The 24,217-nt window shown below is 41.7% G+C and overlaps 1 long non-coding RNA gene across 2 annotated transcripts; it reads right to left on the bottom strand.

Moving 5' to 3' along the window:
• Positions 1 to 20,197: 20,197 nt before the first annotated feature.
• Positions 20,198 to 24,215, bottom strand: LOC105510970. Of its 2 annotated transcripts, XR_001001647.1 has the most exons (3): positions 23,937 to 24,215; positions 20,993 to 21,151; positions 20,198 to 20,842 (listed from the first exon to the last, which is right to left on the bottom strand). It is a non-coding gene; the product is annotated as an uncharacterized LOC105510970 (long non-coding RNA). The 2 variants fall into 2 exon arrangements; XR_001001646.1 differs by lacking the exon at positions 20,198 to 20,842 and having other exon boundaries at positions 20,950 to 21,151; positions 23,937 to 24,176.
• Positions 24,216 to 24,217: the final 2 nt, after the last annotated feature.

Below are 24,217 nucleotides of genomic sequence, written 5' to 3'. Positions count from 1 at the left end.
AGGAGACAGATATTCTGTAGCTGGGGAATTTTTTCCAGGGAGCCCTCACATTAAGGCTGATTTATTAGACCCTAAGTTTCTCCAACCGTACATTTATTTGATATATTATTGGGTGCTAAATATGGGCTTGGCATGGTTTTCAGTACAAAAAAGACAAAATCCCTGTCCTTATGGTATTAACTTAGTAGTGAGAGGAGATCAACAATAATCACAATAAAATAAAGTATACATTGTGTTAGAAGGTGATACATGCTCTGGAAAAAAAAATACAGATCAGTAATGGGCATGTGAGGAGAGGGGGTGAAATCTTACATCAGCTAATCAAGTAGGTGTCATGGAGACAGCGGTTTATGAACGAAGACTTGAAGGATGCAAGTGTGTCATCAAGAGTCTGTCTCTATTTTTGATGTTTGACCTGTGACAGCTTTCAAGTTACACCTTCCTCCCTTTCTGCCTCACAGGCGGGCAAGATGATGGTGCCAGGGAGAAGTTCAAACCACACAAGTCCAAACAACTGCTAGAAGGAGATCATGCATCCTGTGCAGTCAGATGGGGTCCTGCGTTCACATGGTCTCCACGTTTGTTTTAATGTCTTGCTATTAACATCTTGAAATGCTTAATCAATTTTGAACCAGGGGCCCCACATTTTCATTTCACTGGGCCCTGAAAATTCTACAGGTAGTCCTTTCTCCAGTTTCTGAAGCAGAACTCTGAGGAATTCTAATGTCTAAACTCAAGCCTGTCCTTCCAGGTTAGTAACAAAGCTAACAGTTTTTAACTTTTGAGATAATCATAATGATAACTTTTGAGATACATTTTGAGACAACTGTAGATTCACATGCAGTTGTAAGAAAATCTTCATAGAGATCCCAGATACTTTTCCCCCACTTTCTTCCTACGGAAACATCTTACATCAAAAGTATCTTTTCCCAAGGTATGAAGATAGAGCATCTTTTCTGAAACAACTTGTTAGTTTCACTTACATTTTAAATATTTAGATAAGTGGTCCTCATTCTGCTCTTGGTTTGATCTGAAATGTTAGGATTCAATCTCTCAGCTCATGACTCTCTCACCTTGTCTCAGACTCACGACTCCCTAAAAGCTGCCCTTGTTAAGGTTCCCAGTGACCTTGGCACAGTTAGATCCAATGGGCAATTCTCTCTGTAGCTGCCTTTTCATCAGCATTAATGGGGTTGATTTCTGCTCCTAGCTTCCCTGCACTGAGCTCTCTTAGTTTTCCTCCTGTCTCATTGGGCACTCATGGATTCCTTGCTGGTTACTCCTTGTTCCCTGAATTCTGAGCTCAGGAACTCAATTCTTGCACTTGGTTCTTCTCACTCTAAGTTCTCATCCAGACTCATCATCTGTGAATGGAGGACTCCCGTATCCCTCTCTTGAATTTCACATATGTGCATCCAACTACCTGCCTGAGGAATACTCATATCATCACTTTCATACCAACAGAATCTCATTTCTTAAACCAAGGTTAAAGGCAATAAACTATTATAAAGAAAATGACAATTACATTAAATAGTAATTACTTGACCCATTTACTAATTATTGCCCAAGACCTGCTGAAAGGTTTCTACTTTTATTTCTAGATTAAATTTTATTTTATTCTTCTACTTTGAGAACTTTAGGGATAATCTGAGGTGCATGTTTCTTCTACTCCAACATGAAATACGTATTTTAAAATTGGATTTTCTATTTTTACATTATTTCCAGTCATCTGTAGCTTTCAACATTTTGAATTCAATTTTATTTAAAAATATCTCACAAATCCAATCAATGTATTAAATTTTGTGAGAGTTATCTATTTTTTCTTTTCATGCTTATTCCTTTAAATTGAATCCAGGAGGAAATCGTTCTTTTTTTATATGTATGAAGCTTATTTCAATGTCAGTACTCTAACCTGATCCACCAAATTGATGGCTTAGATTAGTGAGAAAACTATATTCAAAAAATACTGAAGTAAAAAATAAACCAATTTCCACTAATGTGAAAGTATTGCTCAGGGCCCTTGTAGCTCTGTCTGGCACCACTACCCATGTGGGGCACCCAGTTAACCAGAATTTCTAATCAATCAGAAAAATGAATTTTTTTCCACTTGATGGGATAACTTAGGTATCATAGAAATAGGTTAAATTAGATCAAAGTGCTATTACTTACCTTTTTTTTAACTTTCATAGAAAACACTTTTCTCTGGTTTAACCCAATATGCATAGGCAACTCAGTATGAAAGATTGAGTGATGAAATTGATAACCAGCAGAATAATCCAGAAAGTGATCTTTCCAAACAAAGCAAAAAGAAAAACAAACAAGAATGCGTAACATGAGTCCTCAGTGAAGGGGAACAGTTAACTAAGGGAATGTCCCAACCATGAGTGGGGTGCTCCAAGCAAAAGCCAACTGGGTCTCTGGAAATTCTCTTTGGCAGCAGCTGTGAGGGGCCAGCCCTGGTCATAGGAACCCAGAGTGGGAAGAGGGAGCCTTCCTTCTCTTGAGCTTCTCTCCAGATCTGTGCATCAGAAACAATGGGAGTAAAAATCTAAGGCCACGAAAAGCCAATTGATGAAGACAATATGATCACAACAATAGCATTTATTCTCTTTTTGCTGAATATAGAGAGACCTCATGCTTATTGTGAAAAAAATGTAATTGAGAAATTCAGAATGAAGAATGTGATAACCACTTATCTGTGTGCTGTCGGTCCTCCATACCTGTGGGTTCTGCACCTATGGATTCAACCAACCATGGGTCAAAAATGTTTTTTAAAAAATGGAGAGTTGTATCTGTACTGAACATTCACAGAATTTTTCTTGTAATTATTCCCTTAACAACACAGTGTAACAACCGTTTATGTAGCATTGACGTTGTATTAGGTATTACAAGTAATCTAGAGATAATTTAAAATATATAGTAGGATATATGTAGATTACATGCAAGTGCTACATTTTAATAAGGGACTTGAGTCTCCATGGATTTTGGTATCCACAAGGAGTCCCAGAACCAGTCCTCCATGGATAATGAGGGATGACTATACAAACTTCCAGTTGTTTTTTAATGCATATTTGTATAAATATATACAATTAGGATTATATTCCATACATATTGTTTTACAACCTATGCTACTCACCTATGTCATAATATAGTTACATTATACAAATTTTTATGAGTATCTCATAAACAATTTTCCATGTGTTGAAATAGGCATTGAAAGGGCCATAAGATTCAGGAGGCTTCATTATAGCTATAAAAAATTCTTTGTCACACTTAATACAAGTTTACATGCCCATCAGTCAGATAAATAAGAGGGCAAATACATAATTATCTTTGTCAGTTTGGTAGATGGAAATAATATTGTTATTTCATTTTTAAATTTTTTAGTAAAATTATTTTTTATGTGTGAAATCTGTTTCATTTCTCTTTTTATGAGTTGTCTGTCATTCATCTTTTGTTTGAGACTGTCTTTTTCTTAAGCACTCTTTTTTATATTTTTACTTTTAAGTTCAGGAGTACATACTCAGGTCTGTTATATAGGCAAACTTGTGTCATGGGGGTTTGTTGTACAGATTATTTTGTCACCCAGGTATTAAGCCTAGTATCCATTAGTTATTTTTCCTGATCCTCTCCCTCCTCCCATCCCCTGCCCTCTGATAGGACCCAGTGTGTGTTGCTCCCCTCTTTGTGTCCATGCGTTCTCATCATTTAGCTCCCACTTACAAATGAGAATATGTGGTATTTGGTTTTCTGTTCCTGAGTTAGTTTACTACGGATAATGGTCTCCAGCTCCATCTGTGCTCCTGCAAAGGACATGGTCTCATTCCTTTTTATGGCTGTATAGTATTCCATGATGTATATATGCCACATTTTCTTTATGGAATCAACCTAAATGCCCATCACTTGAACACTCTTTGTATGTTTAGCAGCACTCAGATGGTCTACCCATATCTTGCCAGTATAAAGTCTCCTTAACTTTAGAGACTCAATCAATTATGGGAGCTCAGTGACTCCTAGCCTGATTGCTAAAAATTAGCTCCCTACAAAGCATTTTCTCTGAGTTACTTCGGGAGTCCCCAAAGGATTCCCTCACACAAGCCAACAAGCCCAGGTGGTGAGCACCCATACCACCTGCTGTCTGCTTTCCTCTGTGTGTCCAGCTGTGGCTCCCACTTGCCCATGTCTACTGTCAAGACAGAGTATTGGGAAGCCACACTGCTGCCACCAACAGTCAAGAGTACCCTGAGAGAGTCAATAGAAAAACTATCTTCTCTTGAGTGGAAAAAGAGTGGTGCCAATCCCATAAACTCTGCCATGCCTGTTCTAACGCTGCAAGAATTTTCCATGCTGTGTGCAGTGACTCACATCTGTAATCCCAGCACTTTGGGAGGCTGAGCTGGGAGGATCACTTGAGCCCAGGAGTTTGAGACCAGCCTCATCTCTACAAATAATTTTAAAAATTGGCTGGGTGTGGCGGTCCACGCCTGTGGTCCCATATACTTGAAAGGCTGAGGTGGGAGAATTGCTTGAGCCCAGGCAGCTGAGGCTGTGGTGAGTCATGAAATACCACTGCATTTCAGTCTGGGTAAGACAGTGAGACCCCGTTAAAAAAAAAAAAAAAAAAAAGAATTTTCCAGAAATAGGAAATGTGCTCTTTTTTATAATTTTACACTACATCTGATTTCCTGAACCTAGAAGCATTTCTCCTAGTGCTTGTGAGTCTCAAAAAGTTTCTCATGAACTTTTAAAGTCATGAGTCCCCCCAAAACTTCTGGTCTCGCCTAAAATACAGGAGCACAAATTTAGACTTCCTTCTTTGATCTTTGCCTTTTTCATGCCTCCCATCCATGTTGCCTTCCCTACTACTAGGCATAGCAGAGAGTGTAAACTGTTACTGAGATTTGCGCGACAGAGTGACTTGCTGGGGAAGGAGAGGTGGAGTTTGTACTGAAGAGCCTCTGGAACCCAGCTTAAATAGCCAGATATGCCACGTCATACAAGCATACTGACCACTTGTGCCTCACAAATGTTGTAAATATTGTCTTTTCGTTGCTTCCATTGCGATTTATTAGGTTGAAGTAAGTAACAGTTTGCATCTTCATGAATGAAATTAGGGAGCTGACTTCTCTTTATGGAAACAGTTAAGTATTATGAAACTATACTACTACAGAACACCTACAAAGGCTAGATAAAAATAAACTAAACTTCTTTGAAATACATAGTTAAGCTCAAAAGAAAGTAAAGAAATTTTCAAGGCCACAGAATAGAAAATAGGTATTTACTCAGTTGTGTTGGGTGAGTTGGAGGCGGGGAGCAGGGGGAAACAGGGCGTGCTTTTCTTGGTAACCAATGACCATAGGCGTGGATTTTAGGAGTCAAAGCAAATAAGTCCTTGGGGCATGCGTGATGATGTGGTGAAATCCCATCCCAGTACAGTCAGCCCTATTGAACAGGCATATAAAACATCCCCTCACCGGCAAATAGTTAACAAAGAGGTTGTCTTCTGGGATCTTGGTGGGAAAAACTCTTTCCTTAAAATAATAACAGTATTTCTCTCATAAGGTTTTAGTTTGATGTGACTATACTTGGGAGCCCTCAAAGGAGGAAAGTAACAACAAAAATTTATCCCTGCCTGGTACCACTCCTGCATGCCCAGAACCTTCTAAAAGAGGGAAACTTTTAATCCAGGACATTCCGGATTTTCAGAAAGCTCCACAGAGCAAACAAACTCACGACCTACATTTAAAAATCACAAAAAGAACAGGCTACCATGTGCGAAAATTAGCAGAAAACACAAACAGTAGATTCAGATACAAGAATAATAGGATAATGACTAAAAAATTAGCATGCTTGAGATACTAATGACACAACAGAAAACAGAAAATAAGTTCAATAGCCAAAAGATTATGTAAATTCTAGTAATAAAAATTATGTTCATTGAAAATAAAAGCTTGATGGGCAAGTTAAAATAGTGAGTTAAACCAGATACATCCAAAATGTGGAGTTTGAACAGTTACATAAAGACTTACTCACCAAATTAATATCATTTTGGATATCAAATGCTGGTCGGACATAATTCTGTGTGGATGCCCATTTTGGAAGAGTTAGAGGAAAATCAAATGACAGCAAAAGATCAGATAGCCCTAAAGGTTTGGATAAGAAATTTCCCAAGAATTCCTGGTTGATAGGTTCGCTAATATTCTAGATAAGGAGATTGAGAGGTAAACAGCATATCCATGCTGAATTACATCTTTAATTATAGGTTGTGTTCTAGATATTTATGCTGAATATTAAAAAGATGTACATAATGCAGCAGAGACTGTTCATGTTCTGCAATACAAACTTCCTTTACTTCTTTAGCAATAAAAACCCTTGTCTGAGGACTCTGACATCCTAAAAAAGTAAGTTTATTCCTGAGATTAAATTCCTAATAATGGGATTGAATGAGTGATGTGTGAAATCGCCAAATTGTGCCTTACTTAGCAGGCAAGATAATACCAACCATTTCATTCCCTTCCTATTGGCTGAAAAGCAGATACAGTGGTGAGAAATATTGGGCCATCGAAACCAGAACATTACCAAGGCATGGTAAAATGACAAGGAGAAGGAACCTGAGTGCCCCATGACCTTGTGGAGCACAGTTACCACGTTAGATGTTTATGGGAGAAAGCAATAAACTCATTTTGTGTTTAGGTCACTGCAAATTTGGATCATTCTCATACACAGCTGAATGTATATGGCAGAATTTGGTACTTGGAAGAGAATGTTGTGTGTGGCATTTGTTAGAATCCAGCTGGCCAATCTGATGTCACTGGCTTAGAGAAAGCATCTGGAGAGTGGACAGCAAAAGTGCAGATTTTGGTGGGTAGAAAGCTGGTGACCCTTGTTATGCAGTGACAAAGCATCTAATGACATTGTCTCTGCAGCATCTTGGGATGAAGAACACATGGCATGACCAACAGTAGGGGAAATGATCAGAAAATTCGGAATGTTGATGTTTTCTTGTTGACACTTGACACTTTGAGAGAAGTCCTCGTGAGAGAGGCAAATTCAGGCTAGAGGTGGCTGCACATCAAGCAAAAGTGAAAGAGAACCAGAGCTCTGCTAAGTTAGATCCTCTCATGACGGGAACATCCTCATGGCCCACATAGTCAACTTGAAGTGAATATGAGTTCTCTTGGGACTTTGCAAGTTTGATAAAGCCAAACCTTATCCAAAACTGAAACAGTGATAAGAGGTGGCTCCAAATGGACTGCAAGGGGAGGAGATAGAACTGTGTGATCCTATTTTGCTAACTCTTCTCACATATGGACTTTTCTGCCAAAAAGTGAGAGACCAGAATAGAGGAATTTCCTTCCCACAAGGACTATGTTCCTGACACTCCCAAGGTAGACACCATTAACTCGAGAGGACTTTTGGCAGTACACAGAGCCCAGGAAATAAAGATGCTAAATCTTCAGGTTTAAATGACAGTTGCCTGCTAAGTTTTTGAGGAAATTGTGTTGCCAAAGAAGCCACCAGACAAGCTTGATTGGTGACTCAGGCCACCCTGCTGGGGGTGAGTGGCAAAGGCTGTGTGTGCCCCAGCTGAACCAGAGCAATGCACTCTGATATGACTTGGCTCTCTGTGCTCATTCAAATCTCATCTAGAATTGTAATCCCCATATGTTGAGGGAGGGACCTGCTGGAACCTGATTGGCTCATAGGGGCAGTTTCCTCCATGCTGTTCTGATGATAGTGAGGGAGTCCTCATGAGATCAGGTTGTGTCTGGCAGTTTGCCCTGCATGTGCTCTTTCTCCTGCTGTCATGTAAGACATGTTTTGCTTTGCTTTTGCCTTCCACCATGATTGTAAGTTTCCTGAGGCCTCCCCAGCCATGAGGAACTGTGAGTCAATTAAACCTCTTTTGTTTATAAATTTCCCAGTCTCAGGTAGTATCTTTATAGAGTGTGAAAATGGACTAATACTCCCTCCCACACACTCCTAGTGATCTCCTTCCAGAGAGTTTCCCAGGGGATACCAGATGGAGTGACTTCAGTCTCACAGCAGTGGCTCCTGGGAAGCATGCATTCATTAGCAGGGATCCACCACTGTCATTTGTCTGCCACTGAAGTTTCTGTTCCTACTCTACCATTCTATATTGGATCCAATGGGTGCATAGAAAACTTGTCTTTTAGTTTACAGTTGTTCAACTGAGAGGAGGAAGCCTGGACTTAGTGGATAACACTGTGTGTCAGGTACAGATCATGAACTTGAAGGTGAAAGCAGTAGCAATAAGACATATACAGATTGCCTCCATTAGGTCGAGGATACGTGTGTTCTTTATGTGAGATGAAAGGTAAGCACAGATATTGGATAGCCAGCGAGTCAACTAAGAAACCTCTAGATAGCCCTCAGTGACCATTGTTTCTTTTGGATATAATACTATATACTATGTTTAGCTGGGCGCATGGTGACCCACAATCTAGGTCTGTCCATGCAAGTAAGTTCTGGCCAAGGAAATGCATGTGTGCCATCCAGGGCACATTTGTATGGGGAAGAGGATGCACTCCACTCCTTTCTCTCCTCCCTCCTGGCTGGAATTTTCAAGGTGATGGTTAACCATGGACCATGACGATGTGGGTAGCCCACTGAGAATGGCAGAGTCACAGATGGAAGGAGCTAGGTCCCTGGGAAATTTGCAAATGGTTGCACTCCAACAGTTCTGGCTCTTCGCTTTTCCTTCTCCTTCTTCCTTCTCCTCCTCCTCCTCCTTCTCATTTATTTCACACACACACACACACACACACACACACACACACACTTCTACACTGAAAGGTAAAGCACTGAAGGATAAATAAGAGCCTCTTTCTTGTAAGGAATTGATGAGGATAGTGGTGTACTGCAGTGGGAGGACTGGCCTAATTGCCAGGAGACCAGGCAGCAGATGTAGCTCCGTCCCCAACTGGCTCTGCAAAGCTAGTTATGTGAAGGACATATAATCACTTCAGCCTCAGTGTCTTCATCTGTATGATGAGGTTTAGGATCAATGATCTTGAAAATCCCTTCTAGCTCTCAAGTCCTATCTTGACATTAACAAAGTAATATTAATTTTGCTGTTGCATAATCTGCAATTATACATTCTCGTCTCCAACTCCATCTGCTTGCTGACCCTGGGAATGTAAGCCATTAAACTTGGAATAAAAATGCTTAGAAGTTAAGTTTGCCTTTTTGTTATGAAATAAAATTAAAGTGCCGAGAGTGTTTTGTCAGTTCAAATTAACATTTGGACGCAGGAAAGCCCTGATTTGTGTATGTGGAGGGCAGCGAGCAGTCTTTTTACTCTGCTACAGTGTTCACATTTTCTCAGAGTTAGAAAAAGTAAAAAAAAAAAAAAATGCTTTGAAACCAAATGAGGTTTTCTTTTTCCAATTCAAAATAGTTTGGAGGATTTTTAATTTCCCACCTGTTTTTCTAAATAAAGTGAACCACGAGGTTCTGGTTTGGTCACAGCACTGAGAGTTTAAATGGCCTGCACATTGCCTTGCATCTGGCTGTTTACCCAAGAAGGAAATCAGTCCTGGCAGGTATCCTCTGCTCAAGTTCTATCTAGGTGTGTCCAGTCAGCCTGATCCCAATCGTTTTTTAAGAACTGGTTTTGCCGGGACTGGTAATGCCTTCTGCAAAATCCCATAACCTACAACTTCTTTTGTCCTTCCTCCCTAAGGAACAATATCTTGACAAGCAAGAGCTGCTTCTTACGTCGGATCATAACTTGGGGCAGGCTACATTTAATGTGACGTGGGCAAAACTCAGGACTATCTTAAGGTGTATATTTTCTTGAAATGAGTGAACTGGGAAAAATGACTTCCTGTACCATAGAAACAAGTTGCCTATCTCAGGTAATGTCATTCTCTGAGTTAAAGTGATTTACTCCAATCCTGAGCATTTTTGTCACATTTAAAATTTTTTTTTTTTTTTTTTTTTGAGACGGAGTCTCGCTCTGTTGCCCAGGCTGGAGTGCAGTGGCACGATCTGGGCTCACTGCAAGCTCTGCCTCTCGGGTTCACGCCATTCTCCTGCCTCAGCCTCCCAAGTAGCTGGGACTACAGGCACCCGCCACCTCGCCTGGCTAGTTTTTTGTATTCTTTTTAGTAGAGACGGGGTTTCACTGTGTTAGCCAGGATGGTCTCGATCTCCTGACCTCGTGATTCGCCCGTCTCGGCCTCCCAAAGTGCTGGGATTACAGGCTTGAGCCACCGCGCCTGGCCCACATTTTAAAATTAACGAGAACAACCTAACATAGCATTACAGTCATTCCTCTAAGTTTCATTCCACAAGCAACCATTTTTGAGTACCTAGGACACAGAAGTCACCGTCTCAGACACTGTGAATACCAAGAAGATAAAACATGGTCTTTGTCTAGAGACTGCAAGACAAAGGAGTCTCTAAGTCATCACGACTTAGAGGAATGGTAAGATTTTACATGAAGATAACCTGCAGGCTGTGTTTGTTAAAGTTCCTTTAGGCAGTGGTTCTCAAAGGGTGGTTCCTAGACCCATAGCATTAGCATCACTTGGGAATGGCTAAAGATGCAAAACAAAAGTGTGGGCCCCATCCAGAGCCCACTGAATCAGAAACTCAGGATGTTGCTGGGCACCGGTCTGATTTTAGAAAGCCCTTCTGATGATTTTAAAGCATGCTCAAATTTGAGAACCACTGGGCTAGAGCAGGGATCAGCAAACTATGACGTGGAGGCTAAATCTGGTCTGTTTTTGTAAATAAATTGTTATTGGAACACAATTCACTGACATATTGTCTAGAGTTGCAGCAGAAACTGTATGGCTCACAAAGCCTAACAAATTTGCTCTCTGACCTTTTACGGGAAAAGTTTGCCAACCCTGGCTCTCGTGCACCATGGAGGTGTTGGGGAAGAGCAAGTCTCTGAAGTCAGCAATGCCACCGTCTGACTCCCAATTATGCCTCCTAGCTGTTTCATCGTGGGGGAGGTTACTCAACCCCTCTGTGCCTCAGTGTTCTTATCCATAAAGTGGGGGTAATAACATTCCCCAGCACAGTTAATTTGAGAGTTCAATAAGTTAATATTTTAAACCTCTTAGACTAGAGCCGAGCAAGCAGGAAATCCCCAAAACCTGTTAATTATTGATATATGAAAGGCATATTGTGAGACACTTCGCTAGGGAATGCCACAAGCCTTAGATATTTATAACTTCATTGATGCTGTCACGCATAGGGATGAATCTGACATTATGGCCACACACTCCACCCCATGACGCTCCAGGGGATGAAATAGAAGGCAATCCGGCTCACTCGGTGTTTGAGTTGGCGGAGGCTGGAAGGTGTGGCAGAATTTTCTGGGAGCAGTGTATTTATGTAGGCCATTTCTGCAGTTGGCCAAAATTCTGATATATTTCCCTGGGTGAGCTGAAATGATATTATCTCCTAGAGGTAGGGGAAGGGTGAAGTAAACATAATTGTAGCTCTTATATTGGCATGATTACATAATCATGTCTGTGCTGATTGAGCTGGGAAGTTGGGGTAGGACAGAGGAAACAAAGGTCAATGGGGCATCCTTCCTCAGTTCATATCCCAGAGAGGCCCCTTCCCCCATGCACACAGCTGTGAAAGCTGATCCTAGCAGAAGAGAAAAGGTGTGTGTGTGAGTGAGAGAGAGACCACCATAATTTACATAGTCCCTAAAGTAATACATCTGGCAATGAGAATTTCGCAGAGGACATTACTGATAAGCAAAACACTTTATAGAAATAAATGGGTAAAAGTGGATATTTCATCAATAAATTGATAAAAGGGAATCTTTGAGCACAATAAGCAAACACTAAGACTCTTTTGTGATTACATAAGATATGGAATAGAAAACATGTTTCTCAATACAGTCCAGGATGGAATGAGTTGCTATATATAGTGCATGCAAAACAATAATTCTAGAACCTTAGAGATGGCCAGATAAACAAAACTGGGCACTAAAGTCTTGGTTCTCTTGGTCCAGTTGTTTCTCAGGACTCTCGGAATGATCTGTGCTTTAAAAACAGGTGAGGTTTGGTACTGAAAATAATCTGAAGTCCACTGGTTCTTGAACAGGCTGTGCATCAGATGTACCTGGGAACCGTTTCTGAAACCACAGGCCTGGGCCCTACCCCTTGGAGACTCTGATTCACTACGTATAGCGTCAGCCTTGGCTTGTGTATGTTGAAAACATTCCCCAGATATTTCTGATTAGTCATACTGGTTAAGGGTCATCCTCAGCTCCTTTGAGGGGAGTTATTGGAGATTCAGATAAAATTCCATTGTATAACTGTTACAGTTTACTGTGTTGAAACTTGTATAAGCAGTTTGGTACTGGAAAGAGAAGGGAGCTTGGAGTCAAATACTCACGGGCTCTTTCGGTTATTAGTTTGGGATTTACTTTGTAGAGATTCATTCTCTGGACCCCATTTTCAACATCTATAAAATGATTTTGCTTGTGGCTGTTGTCTGTTGAACATCCTGTGTCACATTGCTTCGTTCACTGAAGTTTCGTTTTGCTGACTTAAACATCCATACTGATCACACCTCTAGGATGCTGGCCATCTGTCCTCTCCTCTAACAACAGTAATTCCACTGCAGCCCCTATTATCATGAACACATCTTGGACCACAAGTAAACATTCGGATTCTGGACCTCATCTAGTCCTCCAGTCTGTTGAAACCATGATCCTTTTTCTCCCTGTGTCCTCCTTGTTAGCTTACATTGTGTGACCATCCTTAAAGTCGCCTCCCTGCAGACATCCTCGACTTTTCTGTTCCTCTCTCCAGTTTGTGTGGAGAAACCACCTCCTGGTTGGAATCAATCATCCATGTTATCCACACCGGTGTCTGAGCTACTGAATGTTCCTTGAGAAAATCCCACAAATATGCTCATAGGGTTCACTTTAGGGTGATTACCATGAGCCTTGACTGGTCATCCAACACCGCATGGACATTCCAGTACACGTTCCCAGTAAGTTTGTTTGCCTGATTTCCAAGACATTGATTTCATAATTTCTCTTCTCTTTTCTAACATTCATGTCTCTTCCCTACTCCCCACCCAAATCTAGCCTCATACTTCATTAGTAAAACATAAGCCCCCAGGGCAGCAAGCCCTCAAACAATCTGCACCACTGAAGAATCCATTTCTGCCTCTACCTGGTCTCCCTGGTTCCTACTCCAATGACCATTCAAGGCGGGGGCTCTACTGTCTCCAAACAAACTCCTATGAACTCTTACCTTTCCAAAGCCTTCGTTCCTGGAGTTATCTTATTTCTCTATTATGTAGACACTTTCTCACTGTACATGGAGTTATCTCAACCAACATATAAACATGCTTCCAATGACCCACTGTGGAATATAACCCTCTGTGCACAGGTCCACCTGCTACCAGTTTATTTGTTTCTCTTCAGGACAAAACTGCTCCAATGAGTTTCCACCTCCTGTCTGCACTTTCTTCCTTCCTATTAACCCTCTCTATTGAATTATGAAATCTTCTGAGCATACAGAAAAGGATAATAATCTAATGAACACCCACCAAAGCATCTCTGTCTGATCTTAACATTTTTCATTATTTGCTGCATTTTTTTTTTCATTTTAGTGGAAAACAGAATCAAAAATAAAGTTGGTGGCCTTTGATGATCTTTGCACAATCTCCCTGTTCCCTCCCTTGCCATATTACTGAATTTATTATTTATCATTTCTGTGCTATTTTACTACTGTGCATGTAGCCATAAAATATAGATCTGATTTTTGGTTTACATACTTTATATAAACTGGCAGTATACTACATGTCCCTTCTGCAACCTTGTCAACTGCACTGCATGGAATGTACATTTTAGACATTGCAAGAGTGGCCACAATGCCTTCCCAAGTGATTGTACCAACTTACACCTCTAAAGGTTCCCTTGCCAACATCTGATAACAGCTGGTATTGTCAGATTTTTTTCATTATTGCTACTCTGATTGGTATGAAATGATGCATCCTGGTTTTAACTGACTTTCCATGATTACTGGGGAGCTTGTGTTGTTATACTTGTTGGCCATTGAGCTTCTTGTTTCATTTGTACAGTTTTTGCTTTGTCCTTTTCCAATGGATTGGTAGGACTTTGAAAATATATTTTGCCTACCATCTTTTGTCATTTGTATGCACTGAAAATTCCCCTAGGCTATGGCTTGTTTTTAAGTTGTATATCATCATATGGAAGTTCTAAACTTTAATGTTGTTTACTGTATTGATTTTTTTTTCTATATGGCTAGTCTTTATATCTTGTTTGAAGAACTGCTTCCCCATCCAGCGGTCATACAGATAGCATCTTGTAGGTTTTCCTAAGTAATGTTTTGTTTCTTACTTTGCTTTAAACTAATTCAAAATTGTTCTATAAATAGCTTAAGGGGGGGGTACTAATTCACTGTTTTTACATAGGAGTAGTTAATTGTCTTAGGCCTATCTATTGAGTACCTTTTTTCCCCATTGAGCCACCATACCTCTTTTGTCATATGTCACTCAAGAGGGGGTCTATGTGGGTCTGTTTATAGGCTTTGTTTATTGTTCTCTATGTCTGTCCCTGGGTCAGTATGTCTATGTCTTAATTTCTATAGCCCTATGAACAATATTGATATGATGCTTATCAACCTTGTTCCTAATCTACAGACATTCCTTAATCACTCACGGAAATTTGTGTTTGCTTTGCTTGTAAACTTTAGGATGTTAGGTTTCATAAAAAGCCATTTGAGATTTTGATGAGATGTACATTGTATTGAAGGATAAATTTGGGTAGCATGGATATTTCTGTATAAATATTTTATGTTTAAGGTATTATATACTGAATCTTCCAATACATCAATGTGGAATAGCATACATTTATTTTGGTCTTCTTTAGGATTTAAATTTAGCTTTATAATTTCTTCACAAAAGTTTTTCAGAACTTAATAGAACTTTCTCTTTATTCTAATTGTTGATATGCAGATGTTCCTAAGTGTTTTTATTAGATACAATTTTATTAACTGAAATTAAAAGTTAATTTTTCCCTTTTCAATCACTGTTTAGATGTTGAAGAGAACTATCCATAAGGAGATTTGATTTGTCCTTACAGATATTTCTCTTCAACAACAGTGATTGAAAGTACAGGTTGTCTTGATCTTCTCTTTCAATTGAATGCCTAAGACTTTTCGCCACTAAATAACAAGTTTTTTGTTGTTGTTGTTTTTTTGGTAGATAGTCTGTCAATTTAGGTAAATTACCTTCTATTACTAGTTAGCTAAGAGGTTTTTTTTTTTTGAATGACAAACACATGTTTAATTTTATCAAAACATATTCTGCAGCTATTGAAATAATCATATGGTTTTTTTTAAATTTGTTGACGAGGTGATTTATATTAGCATATTTTCTACTGATAAAACATCCTTGAATTTGTTAGTATTTGGCCTATGATTCTTCTATTCACTGGAATGCTGATAATAAAATAAGAATTTTGCCTTGGAAGCAATGACCAGATACTGAACCTACTGGTGATTTGATCTTGGACTTCTCAGTCTTCAGAACCATGAGAAATATATTTCTATTGTTTATAAAGTAACCAGCTTAAGGTTTTTGTTATAGCAACCTGCAATGAACTAAAACAGAAATTGGTAATGAGTAGTGGGGTGCTGCTGTAGTGAATACCTGAAAATGTGGGAGCAACTTTGAAACTCGGTAATGGATAGAGGCTGAGTTTGGCAAAGTAGGCTAGAAAAAGCCTAGATTGCCATAAATGGACTGTCAAAGGTAAAGGCTCATAAGAAGAGTTATAGACAGAGCCTCAGTCTTCTTGGAGATTATGTAAAAGATTGTAATCAAAATGTTGGTAGAAATATGGATGCTAAAGGTCATTTTGATGAGGTGTCAGATGAAAATGTTCTGGAAACTGGAGGAAAGGCTATCTTTCTTATAAAGTGGTAAAGAACTTGGCTGAATTCTAGTCTGCATTCTAGTGCTCTGTGGAGGGCGGAATTTAAGAGTGATATACTAGGATATTTGGTGAAAGAAATCTCTAAGCAAAGTGTTCAAGGTACTACATGGCTTTTCTTGACTGTTCATCATAAAATGCAAGAGAAGAGAAATGAATTAAAAATGAATTTACAATAAAAAGGGAAGTAGAACTTAAAGATATGGAAAATTTTCAGTCTTTCCAGGTTGTAAAGGTTCAAAGGGCATGTTCAGCCCTTTGAATAGTAATTGCAAATGAATATTCAGAGAATACCAAGGGCATGGCTAAGCAAACGTAACTTTTGATATGATATTAGTGTGGCTATAGGGAAGCCAGACGCTATTTATCCAGACAATAGAAGAATGATTCCAAAGGCATTTCAATCTTTGAGGCTGCTGCTCCCATCATGATCCCAGAGTACCAGGGCCTTCAAGTCAGAAAGGTTTTGAGGGAGGGGCCCAGGGCACCTGTGGCCCTCAGGGCTCACTGCCTGGGGCCTCCTCAGATATTTGTTCCCCGCATTCTAACACAGTGCTTTTTAGCTGCTCCAGCTGGGGCTCAAGTGGGCTCAGATGTGGCTTGGGACACCCTTCTGAAAGGTACAAGTAATAAGCCTTGATGACATTCTTGAAGTGCCAACTCTGCATTTATATAGAGTGTATGAGCTGTGGAGGCACGGCTATCTCCACATAGATTTCAAAAGATGTCTTGGAGAGCTCAGAGCCCAGACAGAGAACTGTCCCAAAGGTGAGATAGGTACAGAGGGTGCCTACTAGGGTAATGACCAGCAGAGCTGTGGAGTCAGGGTTGCCCCCGAGATCCCAAACTGGTAGAGCCACCAGCATGCAATGCCAGCCTAAGAGAGCCACAGGCACTAGACTCTAACTTGTGAGAGCTACAGCATGGGCTATGCCCAGCAAAGCCATGGGGGTAGGGCTGGTTGGACCCTTGGATGTCCAACCCTTGCCCCAGTGTGTACGGAAGGATGAACATGGACTCAAAGAAGACCATTCTCAAACCTCAAGATTTAACAGTTTGCCTTGTTGAGTTTTGGACTTCCATGGGGCCTGTGACGCTTTCTTCTCGCCCATTTCTCCCTTCCTGAATGGGAAAGTATATCCTATGCCTGTACCACCGTCGTATTTTGGAAGCACATCGCTTGTTTGATTTCATAGGCTCGGAGCTGGAGGAGTTTGCCTTAGGATGAATTGTACCTGCGGTCTCAGCTGTATCTGATATAGATCATGTTTAAATGAGACCTTGGACTTAGACTTTAAAGTTAATGCTGGAACACGTTAAGAATTTTGGCGATAAGTTATCGATTTTGGGATGAATTTTGTATATGAGGACATGAATTTTGAGGGGGCAGGGGAAGAATGCTATGGTTTGACTGTATCCAAAAATTCATGCTGAAAGTTAATTCTCAATCCAACAGTATTAAGAGGTGGGGCCTTTTGGAGGTGATTAGGCTGTAAGGGCTGTGATCTCGTAAGTGGGATTAGCGGCTTGTAAAAGGGCTGGAGGGAATTAGCTGGGCCCTTTTCTCCATCTAGCTCTTCAGCCATGTGTGGACACAGTGTTCCTCTTCTCCAGAGGATGCAGACACAAGGCACCATCTTGGAAGCGGAGACTGTGCCTGCACCTGCTGGTGCCTTGATCGTGAACTTTCCAGCCTCCAGAACTGTGATAAATAAATTTCTATTGTTTAGATGTTACTGAGAATTAAGGCTTTTTGTTATAGCAGCCTGAAATGGACTACGACAGTATCTATTGCTATTCATTTGCAATTACTATTACTATCCTTGATACTTTAACAAATGTGTTTGAATTAAATTCCAAAGTTAATCACCATTTCCACCCTTTTCTGGAGTCTTACTCTCATCCTTTATCTTTCCCACTTTCTTGCTGGTCTCTACTCATCCTTCAAATCTCATCTCAAATGCTACTTTTTCAGTGATGCCTCTCCCATTCCCCAGACTAAACCAGACACCCATATATTTGTCCTTCATAGCATGTATCAGGGTTTAGAATTACATACTTGTGGGTTCCATAACGCAGTAAGCTGTAACTCGGTAAGCTGTAACTTCTGAAAGGGCAGGGATCGCCTCTATATGTCTTTTCATTCTATTTTGAATGTGCAGCTGTGTGTCTGGCACATGGTGTGCAACAAGCTTGGTTGCAGGTGGGAAAGCCGGGTGGGAGAAAGGGGGAGGGGCACTGGCTGCATAGGCTGCAATGTTGAGGGATGAAGCTGCAGGGCTGCCAGACCTGGAGGAACTGAATCCCCTCCATCAGTAAGGAATCACATTCTCCTGCTAAAAACAGAACAGAAACAATGATGGCTAAAGCAAAACAGAAAGTTCTTTCTTTCTCAGGTCATGAAGTCTGGGGTTAGGTAATTCAGGGCTGAGGCAGGGGCTCCATGGAGTCACAAGGGATTTAGGCTACTTTTTACACCATTATCCTTGGCTCATAACTTATATCCTCAAGAGTCTAAACTAGTGCCTGGCATTTCATTTTTTGTCTGTTGTTTATTTTGGGATGGCGTCTCACTCTGTCACCCAGGCTGGAGTGCAGTGGCATGATCTTGGCTCATTGCAACCTCCTCCTCACCGGTTCAAGAGATTCTCCTGCCTCAGCCTCCGGAGTAGCTAGGACTACAGGTGCATGTCACCATGCCTGGCTAATTTTTGTATTTTTAGTAGAGATGGGGTTTCACCATGTTGGTCAGGCTGATCCCAAACTCCCGACCTCAGGTGATCTACCCACCTTGACCTCCCAAAGTGCTGGGATTACAGGCATGAGCCATCACACCCGACAAGTGCCTGGTATTTCCACCATCACAATCAACTTCCAGGTGGGAATCTAGAACTAGGAGAGAAGGACAGGAAAGACCATGCCCATTTAGTTGCCTGCCCCCTTTTACAAAGCCTGTCTTAGAATTCTTCTCCACTTACATCTTATGGGTTACGGCTGAGTTCTATGGCCTCACCTAGCTGCAAGGGAGATTTTTTTTTTAAAGCCAAGTGGTTTCCAATTCAAATAAAATCAGGTCTGTGTTATTAAGGGTAATGATGATGACAACGTGTGTGTGAGGGGTGGGTGTGATGCTGCTGATTGGGGAATGATCACAGGAACTGAAGTCAGGAAGACAGTAAGAGGAGGTGTTGGTATTTTGGGTGAGAGACACTGACACTGTGAATTATGGCAACGAGAATGGAATGGAAAGGAGGGTCTGAAACAGCACTTGATGGAGGGCCCACTGGATCCTTGATGGCTCTTCTTTCTACGGATTTGCTTTAGGAGATATTGTACTTTTGGGTTTAATTTCACTTAATAAATCGTCTTTTCATTAACTCAAGGTTATTTTGAGTTAATCTCTCTGGTAAATAATGAAATAAACTAAGGTAGAGTAATCTGTGCTTCTAAATCTAAGCAGGATGAATTTTATTTTTGAAAACATATTTCCAAAGGTACTTATTTTTCCCCAAAGCTCTATTTTCAAAGGCACGGAGGAACAGAGAGGACATTGATTAATAAGTATAAAACATATCTGTTTTTAAAAAAAAGTATAGCCATTCTTTGCTTATAGACATTCAAGATATATACAAGACTCAATGTCAGAAAATAACAGCCTGGAAACTATCCAGAGGCTTTATCTCCATGCCACAAGCTATCTGTATTTTCTTCAGATATTCCAAAAATCTTTCAAACTTAGCATTTTCTTTTTCTTCTCCCAAGACCATACTTATAAAAGATGACTTGGGCTTTTTCGACACACCAATTTTATTTAAGCAAATTGAGTTGCTAGACAATATATCCAGAAATTTAACCAAAAGGACAGGGCAAAACATTTTCAGACTTCTAGAATCCTTTAATTTTCTGCACACGTAGCTGAAGTAAAGCACAATATCTTATTAAAAGGCCCGTACTGAAAGAAGACTCAGTAAACTCTTCTTAAGAAAAAAATAAACAGGGAAAATGACACCTACCCTCCCCCAGCTGCTCCTGCGAGTCAGCACATCTTGTTAATTGTGTGGTCTGCTTGTTGTATCCTTGAGTCATTGCTTTACCCAGGCTGCTTCCTTGAACGTGGCTGTGAGGTGCGGAAATGTGGTTCTTCCTTGAGAAATGGGTTCCACGGAGCTCAAAGATGAGCCGAGTTTGCCTGGGTTAGGTGAGGTCCAGGTCATACTGTGCCAACCTCTGGGAACATATGGCAGTGGCAAAGAGCAACCCTCTGACCAGACATGGGTTGTGTGAGGCAGGCCCTGGTGGACTTGAGTGGAAGCTCAGACTGCAGAGCGGGGCACATTATGGGGTCCCAGGCTGTGCCTGGAGGAGCAGACTGATGTGGCCCTTCAGTTTAAGGGCCAGGAAACTGCACGTGCTATGCACATTTGTGCTCACTCTCATCTGCGCCTCAAGTATTTTCTATCTGTCTAAGGTTCTGGGTGGCTCTTTTTAAATAAAACTAGTCTGCTTAACTTTGCCAATAGAGTGGGCTGCTACACTAAAGAGGAATGCATGTTTCTTAGGGTAAGAGAACCCTAAAGACGTAAAGAAAACCCAAGTGTAGGGGCTATTTCCCTAAAATCTCCGCACTTGTAGATTCCTAATCCATCAAAAGAATCTGACAAAAGAAACCTGTTTGGGTGCAACCCAGCCTCACCTGTACCCATAATCATGTTTTCCCAATACTTTGAAGTAGGTGAGCAATAAAGCAGCACTAGGCAGTCTTAGTGAGACATCAAACTTCACATCTTTGTACCAATGTTTAGCATTAGGAAAAAGACGGATGGGACTGATCAGACGATCTTTTCGTTTCTTCAGTTCTTAAATGTCATGGATCTAAAAGAATGAAGACGGGGTAAAAACAGAACACTCATGGAGGATGATTGTAATGTGTCTCATTGGCAGGAAAATCCAGTTAAGATGTAAATGTCGAGAGGTCACGATTTCTGGATTGAGGTTTTTTCTATAATTTTAATACAATCTTACCACATCTTAAATACCACAGATAGCTGGCTTTCCTTGAAGGTCACTCATGGCCCACAGCCATGTCCTGATTTCTTCCAGGTGATGTTCTTTCCAGAAAGCCCCCCTCCCTGTTCCTCTGGTCTGAGATGGCAGCTTAGGGATGTGGCTGAAATTCAAGCACTAGGGAGGGAAGTAAAGACAAGACAAAATTGGTCAATTAGTACAGAAACATAAGTGATCTTTCATAGTTCCGAACAGAAGTGAGGTGAATCAGGAAATGGATGGCGTTTTTCAAGTCACATGAATCAGCGCCCCAGAATTCATCATTTTCACCGAGTGTTTTGTTGGTTTCCTCATTCTTTCACATTGTGTGCATGGCTCACCTCAAACAGTTTAGGGAAAGCTATCTTTTATTTTGAAAAGAAGAGAACTAAATATTTTTGTTTGTTTGTTTAAAAATGATCATCCTTAGTTTTATGTGATGAGAAGCAGCGTAATGCAGATAGGTTTCTAGCAAGCAAGACCTTTACAAAGAAAAAAAAAAAAGAAAAATTTTGTTAGAAAAAAGAAATACCTGTATATACTTCAAAATGACTTTGTTTATGGAAAGCCTGCTGATACATTGGGGGCTGGGTGAGTATTTTACACAGATTACTGTCTTTCTCCTTTCAAGCAGACAACTGACATACCCCTGCCAGGCTGGTGTGTCTAAGCTCCTGGTGAAGAGACTGTAGCTCAGAAAAGGTAAAGAACTTTCCCTATGTTGGCTGGGCGCGGTGGCTCATGCCTGTAATCCCAGCACTTTAGGAGGCTGAGGCGGGCAGGTCACGAGGTCAGGAGATCCAGACCATCCTGGCCAACATGGTGAAACCCTGTCTCTACTAAAAATACAAAAAAAAAAAAAAAAAAATAGCTGGGTACGGTGGCGAGCGCCTGTAGTCCCAGCTATTCAGGAGGCTGAGGCAGGAGAATGGCGTGAACCTGGGAGGTGGAGCTTGCAGTGAGCCGAGATCACGCCACTGCACTCCAGTCTGGGTGACAGAGCAAGACTCCGTCTCAAAAAAATAAATAAATAAAAAGAACTTTCCCCAGGTTAAAACTCAAAATTATATCCTCAATTTAGATCCATTTCACTTTAAACAAAGGATGCACTCTAAATTATAATTTGGTTTATTTACCTGCTTATTAGCAATTATTTTGTAATTATCACTAAAATATACATCTTTTAACAGTGCATTGGTGCAGCCTGTAAACAGCAAAACTGAATTCAACTCTTCCCCTACATACATACAAAATTACATAATTTATCCAGTTAAGTGTTATGTTATCAGACCTATTGGGTTATGGTGTAGAAAGCGATCTTCTTCCCACTGCTTAGGGAATTCTCTATATCCCAAGAATTTTTTTCTTTTTTTTTTTTTCTTTTAAAGTATTAACTGCAATGTTCACAGGCAAGAAGAGGATTAGCTGAATACATTGGGTTCTAATTTCTGTCTCCTTCACCCTGGCCACATAGGCTCCACAGGTCCATGCGAAGGCTGCAGATTCCAAGCAGAAGGCAGCTTCCTCTCTACATCTTCCCCGCTAGAAGCAGCCAGGCAAGACCTTGGCCTGCCTCTTCCTCCCAGGGAGGCTCCTAGGCCTCTGTGCCACGTAGGCAAGAGAATCGGAATGTCTGGAATGGAACTAGTGTCCTAAGTGCCAAGCAAGGGAAGGGAGAACAGTTAAGCTTTTCGTTCAGGTCCCCAGGAGCCTGCAGCTGCCACACAGCAGGCCAGGAGCCCCGCCACAACCCAGGGCGAAATGCTTGCCAAGGAGGCCTGCCGGCTACTGACACTTCCTCCCAGAGGCCTTAAAGGAAATCCCAGTAAGTGCTGAGTACCCAAGACAGCCAGATCACACGTGCCAGAAACTGAGCATTTGGGGATGGTCTGCACTTTCATAGAAACCTTCGGAACTGCTTTCACTTAATTCTTCTATTAAAAAAATAAAGTTCTAGAAAATAAAGACACATCGATGGCAGTTTGTATTTCCATTGTCCTCTCAGGTCTGCATGGCTACTGTGCGAGCTATGACACCCTACAGCCTGCAATAGCTTCTTTGTTTTATTGATGAGCTCAGTGGAACCCTTATGGACGCGCCGGACCATGCCCAGGACCAGCGAGGCCCATCCATAACCCACCACTGGCTGGAAGGGCGCTGGTGTGAACACGGGTCCTTACCGGGTCCCTACCTCACTGCGGTTAGGAGAGGGCAATTCACGAGTTTCCTCATGCAGGGACCTTCAAGCCTCCCTCTGAGGTGCAGATGGAGAAAAAAGGGCCCAGAGATGCTGTCCCGCACCCCCATCCAGCGGCAAAGGGCCACTCAAGGCCAGTCAGGACTCCGCACCCAAGTTTTATACCTTATACTCCTGGAACTTGACCATTTGCTCTTTTCGCGAGGCTGCCCCCTTCCCTCTCTCCCCCACCGCCTGCTTCAGAAGCTGAAAACCTGCAACAAAGTATCCAATTATACACGTCTTCAAAGGTACTTCACTTGCTTTCCAACTATAAACTTTTCACCTGAGTACTTGGCAAGGCCCAAAGATCCTGCAAAAGTGCACCAAGAAATATTTGGCTCAGAATTGGACGAATGACTTTGACCATACGGGACTTCTCTCTTAACGCTCAGCGTGGCTACCTGGGGACCCCTTCACCTGCCTCCCTGATTCGTCAGATTTGTTCATTTCCTGGACTTCATCCCGCTGAAATCGACCCAAACTAGCCGGGAGGCTCACCCCCAAAAGGCTCCTCCAAGAACCCGCAACGACGGACTCTCTCGCCTTCTTTAAGGAGTTTCCCTCTCAGAACGGATGAGGGTGTCACACAGAAAGAACAAAATCACAAAGTTCGAGTTCCGGAGGACCAGACGGCCCCTGCCCCCCAACCCCAGGGCCAGATTCAGCCGAGGGAAGAGCACGTACCTGGAGCCGAGGCCGGCAGAGCGGCATCGCCACGTCTCAGGTCTCGGCCGGCGCCCCGCTCCGGGGTGCAGCCACGTCTGAGGCGGGACAGCGGGCGGGGGAGCCGCAGAGGGACCCAGTGAGACCGGGAAGGGAGCCCCCAAAAGTCAGCGCTCGGCCGCACTCGCACTGGGGAAGCAGGAATGGAACTCCGGGGTGCTGCGTGGCGCCCGGGAGCGAAGGTGGGGGTCCCGTACCGGGAAGGGGCGGGGCTCGGGGAGGTCAGGCGCGGGTGGGGCGCT

Source organism: Colobus angolensis, unplaced genomic scaffold (assembly GCF_000951035.1).
Source record: "Colobus angolensis palliatus isolate OR3802 unplaced genomic scaffold, Cang.pa_1.0 Scaffold196, whole genome shotgun sequence".
Taxonomy (NCBI): Eukaryota; Metazoa; Chordata; class Mammalia; order Primates; family Cercopithecidae; genus Colobus; species Colobus angolensis.
Note: the sequence above shows the minus strand (reverse complement) of the source record. Positions and strands in the feature narration are given on the sequence as shown.